This window comes from Engystomops pustulosus, chromosome 3, assembly GCF_040894005.1.
Source record: "Engystomops pustulosus chromosome 3, aEngPut4.maternal, whole genome shotgun sequence".
NCBI classification, from domain to species: Eukaryota; Metazoa; Chordata; class Amphibia; order Anura; family Leptodactylidae; genus Engystomops; species Engystomops pustulosus.
The window spans coordinates 143,444,020-143,451,092 of record NC_092413.1 but is presented as its reverse complement, the minus strand read 5'-3'; positions in this window follow the sequence as shown (position 1 = coordinate 143,451,092).

Sequence of the window (7,073 nt, the reverse complement as noted above, 5' to 3'; positions counted from 1 at the left end):
AAACTCCAATTGTCACTGGGACAAAAAAAAATTTTGTCTAGATCTACAATTTTAAAATATACTGTTTCGACTTACATACAAATTCAACTTAAGAACAAACCTATGGACCCTATTTTGTACGTAACCTGGGGACTGCCTGTACTGTGGTCCAATATGAGTATATGAGTATATGTGCCGAGTATATGAGTATTATGTCCTGTGAGCCGGGGCCCAAAGAATGTTTATATACCGGCCACTATTATCCCAGCCTGGTTTTGCATTGTATTGTGCTGGATTGTATTTTAATGATTTTATAATATTTTTAGTGTATATACGTGAAAATCCTGGTATCTAGATTGCATCAAGTTATACAAGATAGTTAGGTGATGTGTTTTAACCCCTTAACGAGCTGGCCCTTTTCATTCCCCACCATCAAAAATCTATAACTTTTTTTACTTTTACATGTAAAGAGCTTCATAGTGACGGTATTTAATTGGTGTACTGGGAGGCAGGAAAAAATTCCAAATGCAGTGAGATTGGTGAAAAAACACATTTGCAACATTTCTTGTGGGCTTGGATTTTACGGCTTTCACTGTGTGACTCAAATGACATGTTTAGCTTATTCTTTGGGTCGGTGTGATCACGTGGATAACAAATTTGTATAGGTTTTATAATGTTTTCATACATTTACTAAAATTAAAACCAACTATACAAAAACTTTTTCGGACAAAAACATTTTCGGACGCGGTGTTACCTAATGGGGCACATTTACTTACCCGGTCCAGTCGCGATCCAGCGGCGCGTTCTCTGCTCTGCATTCGGGTCCGGCCGGGATTTATGAATGTAGTTCTTCCGCCGTCCACCAGGTGGCGCTGCTGCGCTGAAAGTCATCTCATCGCGCCGGAATTCACCACCTCGGACCAAGTGAAGGTAAGCGGTCCCCAAGCGACACTTTTTCGGTTTTTAAATGCGGCGGTTTTTCCGAATACGTCGGGTTTTCGTTCGGCCACGCCCCCCGATTTCCGTCGCGCGCATGCCGGCGCCGATGCGCCACAATCCGATCGCGTGCGCCACAATCCAGGGGCAATTCAGGTACAATCGGCGCAAATCGGAAATATTCGCGTAACACGTCGGGAAAACGCGAATCGGGCCTTTAGTAAATGACCCCCAATGTGTTTATGATATTCACTGTTTATGTGACTTTAACCCTAGGTTGTCTGATGGGTCCAACAAAATAATGCCATACTACAGTGTGGCAATACATGGGGATTCAAAACGAGACTCGGCTCTTTGGAAGACACGAGTAAGTGATGGCAACCGATAGCCAGGGCCGATTCTAGCATATTTGCTGTCTGAGTCGAATATTAAAATGCTACCCCCCCCTGCCACTTCCTGTTCAGTAAATTCTAAAAACTTTACTAACAATTAACATCCCCACAGGCCGCTCCCTAAGGGCACATTCACATGGCCGTCTGCGGGGACGTACATGCGGCCGCATATTTGCGGCCGCATGTACGTCCCCATAGACGGCAATAGCGGCGCGGCGCAGATGCGGTGCCACACATCTTTTGGCGTGTGTGCGGCCATGCGCCGCTATTCTCTATGGAGGGAGGAGGGGCTGCCTCCTCCTCCTCTCCAGCACACAACAACACAACAGACCTTACTCTCCTCACATATAAAACATCCCTTCATTATACATATACACTCACCAGCCACTTTATTAGGTACATCATGCTAGTAACGGGTTGGACCCCCTTTTGCCTTCAGAACTGCCTCAATTCTTTGTGGCATAGATTCAACAAGGTGCTGGAATGATTCCGCAGAGATTTTGCTCCATATTGACATGATGGCATCACACAGTTGCCGCAGATTTGTCGGCTGCACATCCATGATGCGAATCTCCCGTTCCACCACATCCCAAAGATGCTCTATTGGATTGAGATCTGGTGACTGTGGAGGCCATTTGAGTACAGTGAACTCATTGTCATGTTCAAGAAACCAGTCTGAGATGATTCCAGCTTTATAACATGGCGCATTATGCTGCTTAAAGAGATGGACATGGTCAGCAATAGAGATGAGCGAACATACTCGTTCGAGCATTAGCGTACTCGAAACTGCTCGTTGCTCGGACGAATACTTCGCCCGCTCGAGAAAATGGCATCTCCCGCCGTTTTGCTTTTTGGTGGCCAGAAACAGAGCCAATCACAAGCCAGGAGACTCTGCACTCCACCCAGCATGACGTGGTACCCTTACACATCGATAGCAGTGGTTGGCTGGCCAGATCAGGTGACCCTGGAATAGACTAGCCCCTGCCTGCGCTGCTCGGATCATTCTCTGTCTGGATGCCGCTAGGGAGAGAGCTTCTGCTGGTCAGGGAAAGCGTTAGGGTGTTCTATTAGAATAGTGTTAGGCAGGAGTGATTCTACAAGAACCCAACAGCCCTTCTTAGGGCTACAATAACGTTTTATTTTTCCTTTTTTATGGTTTGCTTGTGGCTGGGCTTGCTGCTATTAGTAGTGCAGCTAGTACCATATTGTGAGTAATTTGCTGGGAGACTTGTGTTTAGCTCTTAGTGACACACATATCCACCTCAAACACCGAAGTGGGACAATTTATTAGGGGTTTGATTTGAATTAGGCAGAGTCTGCTGATTTATTTTTTTTTACATTTATTTCTTTTTAGAACTCACAGTAATCTGCCAAAGCAGTGTGCTTTGAGTGTGGGCTAGAAAATAGCCATAGGAGAACCCCAACGGCTTATTTAGGCCTACAATAGCGTTATATTTTCCTTTTTTTGGTTTGCTTGTGGCTGGGCTTGCTGCCACTAGTAGTGCAGCTAGTACCATATTGTGAGGAATTTGCAGGGAGACTTGCGACCGTTGTGTTTAGCTCTTAGTGACACACATATCCACCTCAAACACCGAAGTGGGACAATTTATTAGGGGTTTGATTTGAATTACGCCGAATCTGCTGATTTATTTTTTTTTACGTTTATTTCTTTTTAGAACTCACAGTAATCTGCCAAAGCAGTGTGCTTTGAGTGTGGGCTAGAAAATAGCCATAGGAGAACCCCAACGGCTTATTTAGGCGTACAATAGCATTATATTTTCCTTTTTTCTTGGTTTGCTTGTGGCTGGGCTTGCTGGCATTAGTAGTGCAGCTAGTACCATATTGTGAGGAATTTGCAGGGAGACTTGCGACCATTGTGTTTAGCTCTTAGTGACACACATATCCACCTCAAACACCGAAGTGGGACAATTTATTAGGGGTTTGATTTGAATTACGCTGAGTCTGCTGATTTATTTTTTTTTTACGTTTATTTCTTTTTAGAACTCACAGTAATCTGCCAAAGCAGTGTGCTTTGAGTGTGGGCTAGAAAATAGCCATAGGAGAACCCCAACGGCTTATTTAGGCCTACAATAGCGTTATATTTTCCTTTTTTTTTGGTTTGCTTGTGGCTGGGCTTGCTGGCATTAGTAGTGCAGCTAGTACCATATTGTGAGGAATTTGCAGGGAGACTTGTGACCGTTGTGTTTAGATCTTAGTGACACACATATCCACCTCAAACACCGAAGTGGGAAAATTTATTAGGGGTTTGATTTGAATTACGCCGAGTCTGCTGATTTATTTATTTTTTACGTTTATTTCTCTTATAACTCAAAGTCATCTGGCACAGCACAAAATCCAGTTGTGTGCTGTCAGTGTAGGTTAGAAACTAGCCATAGCAATAGGATAGCATTGTTTTGTTTAAAAAAAAACACAAAAAAAAAAAAATTGAAGTTTACACTTTAATTTTGAAAATGTTTAACCCGAGGGCTAGGGGTAGAGGACGAGGGCATGGACGTGGGCGTCCAACTACTGCAGGGGTCAGAGGCCGTGGTCCTGGGCGGGGTGAGACACCACCTGCTGATGAGGGAGCAGGGGAACGTCGCAGAGCTACACTCCCTAGTTTCATCATGTCTCAAGTTACTGGGACTCGTGGTAGAGCACTGTTGAGGCCAGAACAGTGCGAAGAGGTGATGTCGTGGATTGCGGACAATGCTTCTAGCCATTTGTCCGCCAGTCAGTCTTCCACGCAGTCCACCCATGTCACCGAAATCAGCACTCCTCCAGCTCCTCCACCTCAGCCTCCTTCCCCCCAGTCTGCCCCCTCCCAGCAAAATTTGGCATTTGAACCGGCATACTCTGAGGAACTGTTTTCTGGACCCTTCCCACAGTCACAAACCACTTGTCCGGTTGCTGCTGAGCAATTTTCCGATGCCCAGGTTTTCCACCGGTCGCAGTCTGTTGGTGATGATGACATTATTGACGTAGTGGAAGAAGTGTGTGAAGAGGTGTCGGACGATGAGGAGACACGGTTGTCAGACAGTGGTGAAGTTGTTGTCAGGGCAGGAAGTCCGAGGGGGGAGCAGACTGAGGGATCAGAGGATGATGAGGTGACAGACCCAAGCTGGGTTGATAGGCCGGGTGAACACAGTGCTTCTGAGCAGAACAGGTTGGAAGAGGCAGTGGTGGGGCCAGACGGAGAGGCAGGGCCAGAGCTGGTGCATCAGCGCCAAATGTTGCCGTAGTGAAGCTCCCGTGGCGAGGGCTAGATTTTCAGAAGTCTGGAGGTTCTTTAAAGAAACACCGGATGACCGACGGACTGTGGTGTGCAACCTTTGCCAAACCAGGATCAGCAGGGGTTCCACCACTACTAGCTTAACTACCACCAGTATGCGCAGGCATATGAATGCTAAACACCCCACTCAATGGCACCAAGCCCGTTCACCTCCGGCCGGGCACACCACTGCTCCTTCCCCTGTGTCATCTGATAGTCAGCCCCCTGCCCAGGACCACGGCCCAAACACCTCGCGTGCGAAAACCCCATCTTCGCCTCCACGATCCTCCACAGCATCCACCAGCGTTCAGCTCTCCATACCCCAGGCGCTGGAGCGCAAAAGGAAGTATAGTGCAACCCACCCACAAGCCCTCAACGTCCACATCTCCAAGTTGCTTAGCCTAGAGATGCTGCCCTATAGGCTGGTAGAGACCGAGGCCTTTTGAAACCTCATGGCGGCGGCCGCCCCTCGGTATTCGGTCTCCAGCCGCCACTACTTTTCCCGATGTGCCGTCCCAGCCCTGCACAAGCACGTGTCAGAGAACATCATCCGTGCCCTGACCAATGCCGTTTCTGACAAGGTCCACCTGACCACGGACACGTGGACGAGTGCTGCCGGGCAGGGCCACTATATATCGCTGACGGCACATTGGGTTAACTTGGTGGAGGCTGGGACCGAGTCTGACCCTGGGGCTGCTCATATACTGCCTACTATGCCTCCTCCTCCTCCCACCCCTCCTCCACCGAATTACCATCCGTGGGCATGGCGCCATCAGTCGGTAGCTATAGGCACAGCAGCAGTGCCGTCGCTAAGCGACAGCAGGCGGTGCTCAAACTGCTGAGCCTAGGCGATAAAAGGCACACCGCCCAAGAGCTATTACAGGGCATCAGAAGCCAGGCATGGTTGTGTGTGACAACGGCCGTAATCTGGTGGCGGCTCTGCACCTCGGCAGACTGACACATGTGCCATGCCTGGCCCATGTGTTAAATCTCATAGTTCAGCGTTTCCTCAAGACATACCCCAATCTGTCTGATTTGCTCACGAAGGTGCGCCGCATCTATGTGCATTTCAGGAAGTCCAGCACAGATGCTGCCACTCTCAGGGCAGCGCAGCGCCGCCTCCAACTGCCCGCTCACCGATTGTTGTGCGACGTGCCCACGAGGTGGATTTCAACATTAACCATGTTATCCAGAGTTTACCTGCAGCGCAGAGCGATTGTAGACTGCCAGATGTCAACTTCCACCAGAACTGGTAGTCAGGTCAGTCAGCTTCCTCAAGTCTACAATGAGGAGTGGACGTGGATGCCTGATATCTGTCAGGTGCTGAGTAACTTTGAGGAGTCAACACAGATGGTCAGTGGCGATGCCGCCATCATCAGCCTCACCATCCCGCTGCTTGGCCTGTTGAAAAACTCTCTGGTCAGCATGAAGTCGGAAGCTTTGCGCTCGTCACAAGAGACGGGGGAAGAAAATTCCCTTTTTGGTAGCCAAAGCACCCTTAGGTCTGTTTCTCAGCGCATATCGGAGGAGGTGGAGGAGGATGAGGAGGAAGAGGAGGAGAATGTTGGCGAGACAGAAGAGGGGACCATTGTTCAGTCCTTCACTGTTCAGCGTGTATGGGCAGAAGAAGAGGAGTTGGAGGAGTTGGAGGTGGAGGAAATGGGCAGTCAGGCCAGTGAGGGGAGTGAATTCTTGCGCGTTGGGACTCTGGCGCATATGGCAGATTTCATGCTAGGCTGCCTATCCCGTGACCCTTGCGTTCAAAGAATTTATTCCAGCACCGATTGCTGGGTATTCACTCTCCTGGACCCACGGTACAAGCAAAATCTTTCCACTCTCATCCCTGGAGAGGAAAGGAGTGTGAGAATGCATGAATACCAGCAGGCCCTGGTGCACAAGCTGAAACAGTATTTCCCTTCTGACAGCGCTAGCGGCAGAGGGCGTACTTCTGCGGGACAAGTAGCGAGGGAGAGTAGGCGAGCAGGCAGCTTTTCCAGCACTGGCAGGGGTACGCTTTACAAGGCCTTTGCCAGTTTTATGTCACCCCAGCAAGACACTGTCACCTGTCCCCAGTCTCGGCAGAGTAGGGCTGATCTTTACAGAAAGATGGTGAGGGAGTACGTAGCTGACCATTCCATCGTCCTAAATGATCACACAGCTCCCTACAACTACTGGGTTTCAAAGCTGGACATGTGGCACGAACTGGCGCTGTACGCCTTGGAGGTTCTTGCCTGCCCTGCCGCTAGCGTGTTGTCCGAGCGGGTTTTCAGTGCAGCTGGTGGCATCATCACCGATAAGCGTACACGCCTGTCGACTGACAGTGCTGACAGGCTGACGCTTATCAAGATGAATAAAGCCTGGATTTCTTCGGATTTTCGTTCTCCACCAGGTGAAAGAAGCTCAACCTGAATAATGTATGCACTCCTCCTCCTCATTGTCCTCCTTCTCCTCCTCTTTGTACACTAAAGCAGAGGAAACTGGCTATTTTTTGCCAG